Source organism: Cibotium barometz, chromosome 13 (genome assembly GCF_041138505.1).
Source record: "Cibotium barometz isolate CiBa-2024 chromosome 13, ASM4113850v1, whole genome shotgun sequence".
Classification (NCBI taxonomy): domain Eukaryota; kingdom Viridiplantae; phylum Streptophyta; class Polypodiopsida; order Cyatheales; family Cibotiaceae; genus Cibotium; species Cibotium barometz.
Genome location: NC_141058.1, coordinates 16,363,150 through 16,372,495, shown reverse-complemented (window position 1 = coordinate 16,372,495; position 9,346 = coordinate 16,363,150).

The window sequence follows — 9,346 nt, the reverse complement described above, 5'->3', positions numbered from 1 at the left end:
TAGTCAAAGCTAATGTATACCCTTAGTAACACTCTCACAAAAGGGTGTGAGCTCTAGAGCAGCAAAACGCGGAGAACTACGCGTATCAATAGTCACCAATTTTTACCCTAATTACGCTCGTTTTTGGGGGGTTTGAGCTGAACTTTTGGCTTGGGACACTTCTCTTCATCAAAGGCTTTCATCCCCATCAAATTTTACATTGGCAAGCTCAATTGGATCCTCCAATTTTTGTTCATGCTAATCACTCTTTTTATGACTTAATCATTGTCTCATTAGTGGAAGATTAGCAAAAATTAGAGTTTTTCAAGCTAAAATTTAAAAAACTTGGGTTATTTTTGAGCTAGGAGAGTGGTTACCTTGTCTTCAATGCTTTTTTAATTTCTATCATCTCATCATTTTCATTGCCTATCTAATCCTCTCTTGCATTAGACATAGCATGTAGAAATTATCTCAAGGTTCAATGGTGATGTTTTTATACATGGCAAAGTAAGACCATGTACTTACTTATGCGTACGAGGCTTTGGCACCTAATCGAGGATGAACAAGTGGAGGTTGAGCCACTTGAAAATTACAAAACATCGGGCCTTATTACTCAAAACCTCAGTGATGTGATTAGTCACATTGCCGGCATCAAGAATGCCAAATTGGCATGGCAGGAGCTTAACAAGATTTTCACCGCCATTGACTCAAAGAGCTCAAAGATTAACCTCCTCATGCAATTCTACAAAGATTAAGAAGAAGAACATAGAGAGCATGGCACATCACATCAACAAGTTCAAAGGTATCAAGCAACAACTAAGCGTCTTGAAGAAAGTTATTAAAGAAGATGAGTCTATTGCGATACTATTAAAAAGTGTTGATAATAAAGAACCATATGAATCACCTGTGGGCTACACTTAAAAATGTGTGTAAGATTAAGCTCGCACTTTCAAGTATCTTTATAGGTTTGGTTCATGATCATCAACTATTATGGAAATGAGAATTATGAAATTATTTGATATTTTATGTGATATTTATGGTACGCTCATTTGCTACATGGTCTCGTGAAGACCAGCTACGCGGGAGAGCGTGGAGAAGTGGTCGCATCGTGTTGGGTGGATAAGCGAGATTTAATGTGTCTTGTGTTTTTGGTAAGTAGATCAGTGCACGGAGTAGCATGGGGGTGCGATGGATTTTGGCCGGTGTGCGACTGTCGTATTTTGATGTGCGACGATGGTCGCCTGCCCATAGTTTCATTTAATTAAATTGCTACAATTTTAATGTAAATAGACAAGCTTGGGGACCAAGTTACTCCAAAGTGGAATGTATCATGCTATATTTGTGAGCACTTGCTTTTTGCTAATACATAAATACATGCATGAGGAAGCGTGCTCACTCATGCATGGGGGGAGATTGAACCCACTCTCTTTGTCATGCATGAGGAAGCGTGCTCACTCATGCATGGGGGGAGATTGAACCCACTCTCTTTGTCATGCATAGTTGCTATATTTATCTCCTTCTTGTTTATTTGCAAAGCTTGAAGCTATGGTTATGGAGGTTTATTGAGATAGCATCAACTATTGGCTATCACTATATAGTGTGTAAACCAAGAACTGTTCCTGCATATCATAAATATAGGTGGTCTCCATTAATTATCCATGCTTGTCATCATGTCGTTACAAAGATTAAAGTAGCACTTAATAATAGTTACATACATCTTCCTCACAGGAAAAGTCAAGCATATCAAACGTTATCGTGGTTAGTGTGTAAATCAGCTAGTTAACCTAGGCCATTGAGCTTGCATGTATGTATAGTGCTAATTTAAGGAAATTAAAATATATATCTAAAAGTTTAATAAAGTTGTCCAAGCTCATGAAAACAAGTTTAGTCATGACTGTGAATAGTTTTGGTTAAAAGATAAAATCTAAAAGTTCAAGGTTGACCAAACTTAAGAAAATAAGTTGTCATTTTCATGAATAATTTTAGTTAATCAATATTCTAGAAAGTGTATTTGACTAGCTAGACTTGAAATTTAAATCCCTATTGATCAAGTAACGAGTTTGTGAAATCCCTATTGATCAACAAAACAAGTAATAAGTTTGTGGAATTGATCACCAATTTCTCAACATGCTTATAACTTATAATTACATAGAAAATGCATTACACTAGCTTAAGAGTATGATTTAGTTTTTAATAAAAAATCAAGATTGTAATGATTGTAAGACAAGGAAGTGAATGCTTGAAAGAGATTTGGATATATCTAAAGAACCACATAAATCTTAAAACAACATATGGTGATATCATAAGGGTGCAAGATGTTTCACATATATCTAAGAACAATATAAAGCTTAAAAGAGCATCAATGATATTGTAAGGGTGCAAGATGCAACATGCCAATAGCCATTATTTACAAGGTAGCTTAGGACCTTACAAGTGTTATAAGGATGAGCCCAAGTGAAACCAATTTATAACTTGAATCATAAAGTTAAAGACAAGGCAAGGGGAGCTTAATAGATTTAAACAATTGGAGGTGGTCTTAAAAACTCAAAGATAAAACTAATGTAGGAAAAGTGAGACTTCAAGTGTTTAAATAGACGATCATGTAATATACTTAAAAACATTCTACTTTGAGTCATGGTGTTTATTAAAACAAAACTAAGTAATAGACTAAATATTCCTAAATGCCTCATTAAAATTTAAAATTCTTAAGTTGTCATCAGTGTGTAATAATTAAGTAATTTCGTGGGTGGTATAGCTAAGCGTAACCATGAGTGTAAGTGGATTTAGTACGAGGTTAGTCAAAACACAGAGCCGTGGTGGATCGAGAACTAATCATGTTCTTATATTACTTTTTTAAAAATCAAAAAAATTAAATACCTCTAGAAGTATAACCTAATAGTTATATATCTATGCATGCATGCATGTAGAGATGTATATACCATTTATCAATTCAAATATTTATTGACATGGAGATATATTTCTTATGTATTTTAACAAGCCTAAATCTTAAAATCTATTTTTAGTGTTTCAAGACTTAAAAAAGCCACAAATTGTAATAGGATAAAAAGGTTGTCCAAACAATTTAATTTTGAGGTTTTAAGTTGATCAATAGATGCAAAATGCACAGGCCATTTGACTTGACTACAAATTTGACCTAATCCCGAGTATGGATGTAAGAGTTATGGGGTGATTTTGAATTTCTCCTATGAAAAAAAGGAGGGGCACATCAAAAGGAAGGGTGCATTGAAGCAACGATAAGTTTTTCTTTTGAATTCATTGGGTCAAATTTGTAGTAAAATTGAATGGCTTTTGCTTCTATTGGTGCACTTAGAACTTTAGAATTTAGAAAACTTGAATAGATTCTTACTAAAGAATTATAGGGGGATTACAACAATATTAGTTATTTTTCTTACTATAATTAGTGCCTTTGTATAAGTGCTAAATTTTCAAAATCAATGAATATAGATGAAGCTTCTTGATATGTCAATATTCTTTGTTATTAAAACAAACACTTTTAGAACTACACTTATCATGTAATATACAATAAATTATATAATAATAACTTTTAGAATTATATTTATGATGTAATTTATAATAAATATTATACTTAATATTGATGTAAGTATGAAGTTTTTATTAAAAATATTATTATTATTTGTAATAATATCACATCTATTATAAGTATTTACATTATTATATATGATGTATAAAAATATATAATGCTATAAAGATTTCATAAATACTTATAATGAATATAAATATTTATGATGTAATGTATAAGAAATATTATATTCAATATTGATGGAAGTATGAAATTTTTATTAAAAATATTATTATTAGAGGTAATAGTAATATCACGTCTATTACAAGTATTTACATTATTATATGTGATGTATAAAAATATATAATGCTATAAAGATACTTATAATGAATATAAATATTTATAATGTAATGTATAATAAATATTATATTTAATATTGATGGAAGTATGAAATTTTTAGTAAAAATATTATTAGTAGTAGTAATATCATGTCTATTACAAGTATTTACATTATTATATGTGATGTATAAAAATATATAATGCTATAAAGATTTCATAAATACTTATAATGAATATAAATATTTTACTATGCATATTTTAGTTTAAAGTATTAAATTTTGAGATACAAAATATATAGGATTTGAGACTATACTTTTTATTAGTTGATTTGAGCCAATGAAAAGCCAAAGTATTGAAGTCCTTAGCAAGCTCACTCAATGCCATCATTGCTTGATTATGGTCGTTGCTTGGAGTATAGAAATCATCATTTAGTATATGTGCTATAAAAGAGTAGCAGTTAGTGTGTAGTTAATTCCTTAGGTGCTATAAAGGAGTAGGTGTTAATATGTAGTTAATTCCTTGGGTATTAGTGTTTAGTTATTTCCTTTTGTCAGGCTACTTCCCAAGATTGAAATGGAAGGTGGAATAAAGAAGGATGATGGTGCAATAATGAAGAAAGGTGGTGCGGTAAAAAAAACAATTGTAAAGAAGGTATAGAAAAAAGCATTTTAAGAAGGGAATCATTACTTTACTTTGTGTGAATGTAATGTTTAATAGGGTTTTTTTCTGTTTTGTTCAAATATAAATCTATACTAACTCTTGGAAGAATAAAGATGTACAAAAAAAGTGTGCATAAGAGAAGGTAATTGGTAAAGAAAGTGGATGGTATGGTATGGTTTCCAGAAAGGAGTACACAAATAAGTGCCCTTGGTGTGTGTGTGTGTGTGTGTGTGGTGGGTGATGGTGCAATAAAGCGCATAGAAAATAATATTTTAAAAGTGGGACTCATTTTTTTATTCGTGTGGATGTGACATTCATTATATATATATATATATATATATATATATATATATATATATACATATGTATACATATATATACATATGTATACATATATATACATATATGTATACATATATATATATATATATATGTATATGTATATGAATCTAGACCAAAAATATGTACAAAAATGTGTGCATAAGGAAAAGTATAAGATGCAAAAATTGTATAGAAAGGTAAATGGTGGAGAAAGTGTATGGTGTGAATGTGAAAAGTGTAAATGGTGTAAATTATATAGAAAGATTGTAAATGGTGGTGAATGTGAAGTACATAAAGAAGTGATATGTGTCTACTCTTCCTAAAATAAAACCAAATGGTTAGCATTATGTCATGATTTTGGCTAGGGCTATGAGATATTATTGGTTGTGGGCCATGACTATTTTAAAATTTGAGAAACCCTGTGGGAATGTCTATATAATGCATAAACATGATGGAAAAAACTTAGTGTCCCTTAATCTCATCTCCTCTGTGTCACAAAGGATACATAGTTTGGTCCTGTGCACCATGGTTTTCCAAAGATGGTGCAACTAAGTGCAAATCAAGGTGATTGGGCATCTAGCTTAAGGAGGACTCAGTGTTTGTAAGCATGTCATCCACAAATCGCTTGATGGGATGAAAAATATAGTCTAGATTTAAGGTGCCACCTTTCAATACCCACATGATAGTCCTGACATGCATCCATAGTCTAGATTTAAGGTGCCACCTTTCAATACCCACATGATAGTCCTAACATGCATCCATACTTTCTTTTGAACAATTTCATCACTTGTATTGATGACAAGTATTTAAAATTCTTAACTATAAGACAAAAAACCAACATGAGAAAATGAGCTCATGTGTACAGACTCACCAAACTTTGGTATACCATTCACATCTATCCATTAAACTTTTCCTGGATATTATTTTCATGCTGAATTTCTACCTTAGTCACATTTTTACATACCAAATCGTGTCATTCTAATAAAAAGTTAATAAATTAGGACAATTTTCCACTCAATTCGTGTGAATACGGTGTGGTGCTATGCAATATTTCACGTGTGCCACTTAGAACCCATTGACATTCCCACCTGTTTGAACCCTTTGTACTACCATTCATTTTCACACTATGTATGACAGGAACCTAATGGTGGATTCAAAGTTTGAACTCTTGAACTTGGAACAATTCAAATGACTAAATATGTGTACGAGCAAGTTTCACATCACCCGTGAGAAAACCTTTTGCTCATGTTGTGAGAAAACTTATTTTTGCAAAACTGATCAGTGTGATTCTAGGCTTCAACCCATGTGTTCTACCCTAAGTTGGATATCAAGAAGAGAGACAAAAAAGAACCATTCTTCTTTAGGAAAAAATTTGATGACTTTGGTTCGGGAAAATTATTTAGTGACAAGCAGTCTACCTAGTTGTAGTGCATCCAACCACACCTCTCAGCCTTCACTCTCCTTAATTATGAACCACACTTAATAGAGTGCTTGATGTGCAAAGGGATGTAAACGTGGAGCAAAGGGGTGTAAATGCAACATGCAAAACAATGCAAACACATGTGGGAATCATGACATTTTTAGGTGGTTACCTTGCTTTTGGGGAAATAATCATGGAAAGGAGCAAGAGTCTCAAAATTACAACCCTAATCAAGAAACCCTACAACAGTCAAACCCCACACAGGCTACCCTCCCTCTCATGGAATTATTCGCGGCGGCTATCGCTTGTCCTTCCTCCTTCTTGCAAACCACAACAATCAAACTCAGTCATGGCTAGCAGAGTAAAGCAAGCAAGTGGAGTTTGACCCCCTGTAACACCATGTTGGATCCTTTTTTTTTTCACTAGTGGCTGTAGAAGGTTGGAGTGTATGAACTGGACAAGTTTGTAGGAAAACCTAGAAGTAGAGGTGCACCTAGCACAAAACAACACAGTGAAGATGGAAGGGTGCAAGGCAGTGCCAATAACATTGAAAAAATATTGCCAAAGCATTTCAACCTTCCTATTAAAGGCATCACCAATGACAACTCTTATGAAGCTAACATCGAAGAGGAGCTCTCCAAAGTCAGTAAAGGAATACTATGTCTCCACCTGATATGATGTAACTAGACAAAGGCAATTTAGATTTTATCTGGACATGATCTATTTGCTTGCCAAGAACACCAACATCGTCAAAACCAACTACACGTTGTTTTGTGAGTAGCAAAAAATAGACAGAAGGTGAATTGGGCGTAGCGGCGGTGGTGACCAAGAACATGTAGCAGCGGCGGTGGTGACCAAGAACATGTAGCAGCAAGCTCATAAGCTTACACTCTCCGGAGGTCTCACAAAGATGGCAGGTCACTTAAGAGCTTTGACATAGCTAGGTGATTTAGAGAATAATGACTCAGCTATACGGAACAGGACAGATTGAAAAAGCAGTAAGAAGAGAAAGCAGCTAGGAAGAGACAAGAGGAGGAGTCCAAGAGGCAAAAGGAACAAAAGCTGGTAGAGGAGGCAGAGAGAAAATGCCTTGATGCCAAATCTACCAAACATGAAGACACTCGTATCATAAAGGAGACAAAGGAGAAGGAACTAGAAGAGGCAAACAAGCGTAAAGCGGAAGTTACCTCGAGTGGAGTTGAAAAGAAGGCTCATGAAGCAGCTTCGAGCAAAGATCCTCACAAGAGAAAGTTTGATTGGTCTTAGCATATCACCACACTCAAAGTAAAAAAGTAGAAGGAGGCCCAAATGAATAAAGAACAGCAGGAGCAGTAACTTGAAGACATAGGCAAAAAGCTAATCATAATAGGATTATCCCCTACCAGAGAAGAACCAATAGAGGAGACAACACAGAAGGAAATCCAATAATCACCACCACCATCAAAACTGAGTGAAAGGTTGAACAGAATGATGCAGAGAACTGACCCAACCACTCAAAATATTCTCACAGCCTTGGAAAATATAGCAAATTGTGTGATGCACAAGCTGGAGAATGAAGACAAAATGGCTAGGGTAATCAAATAGAAGAACAAGTCTTACAGGCTGTCAGCTCAGGTCCAAGAGCATAATCAACAAGCTACTGCACAGGACTTGCTAAGGCAGCAACAACAACAAGAGACCATTGGCAGAATATAGGGAGAAGCACCAAGACTAGAGAGAAAAGGGGAAGAATTGGAAACGGTGGTCTCCGAGCTCAGAGCAACAAACAATGAGATCTAGAGCAAGCTACAGCATGCAGAACAAGCGGCTTAGTCTATAGTTGATAAAGCTACCTGCATCATGGACCATGTAACCCAGATGATCCGCAATGTGGATTTGGTAGCGTAAAAAGACCGCAAGGAATTACTCCTCGCAAAGGGCAAGGTGTAGATATACAGGAGGCCATAGAGACTAATGAAGAACTCCCTGTAGTCTAAATGCCAATGGGAGTGATGGAGCAGTGGGAAGAGAAATTGACATCCACTTAGAAAGCATGTTGGGAGGACAATTTATAGATGTGCTGAAAGAATACATGGTATTGATAACTCCCACATGCCATCTACTTCTCCCACATGATAGAGATGGAGCTAGAGGGTCAGCATCCGCACAACCGCAACAAAGCTTAGCTACAGTAACCACCACCACCTCAATAGTCATGAGCACTAGAGGAAATGCACAGATAGGTCAACACGTGAGGGAGCTGTAGAACAAATTAGAAAAGTTGACAGAGCAGATGAATGAGAATAGAAACAGCTGCTAGCCAAAGGCACTGCACGAGAAGGCTTAGTGGACCAACATTTGTTGGACCAGCAAAAATAGATCGTCGCACTTAAAGGGCAGCTGGAAAATGAGTAGCAAACGAACAAGGTTGGCATTGGCCAAAGGGAAAGAACCAGTATAGTAGCATGAGTCCATAAAGAAAACAATAGTTGGGACTATACACGCCATAGATCAGATGTATGTCACCAGTCCAACTGAAAGAACAAATCATTATTTTAGAGCAACAAATGTGTATGCAAGAAGATGAAAACAAAGCCAAACAAACAACCATGTAGGAGCTCAAGGACGTGTTCAAAAACACAGACAAGGCACTCACGCATGCTTATGCAAAACTAGACAAACAAAAAGCAAAGCTAATTTAGTTAGAAGAGCAAGTTGCGGAGAAGAAAACCTCCCCAAAGACAAGGTCCCAACGCAAGCTGGACAAGCAGTGTTGCAGGAGACCATCAGCGCAAAGAAGTTGCAGCACTTGTGCAGTTTAAAAGAAGAAAATCTAAGCTGACCTCCTAGTTGCACAAAACCTAACAAGAGTTGACATCCATCAAGGAAGAAGCCAACAAACAACAAGAAAAACCAAAGCTATTGTTGACGGAGTTAGTCAAGAAGAAATTGGTGGAACTACATAGAGAAATTTAGCTAAGAGATGCCAGGCTGGCCAAAATAAGTCAAGCAAAATTGGAGTTGCAACATGTAAAAACATAGCTCATGCAAGAACAAAGCAAACAACGGAAGCTGTACGAGGAGTTATTGATAGTCAAGCAGCATAT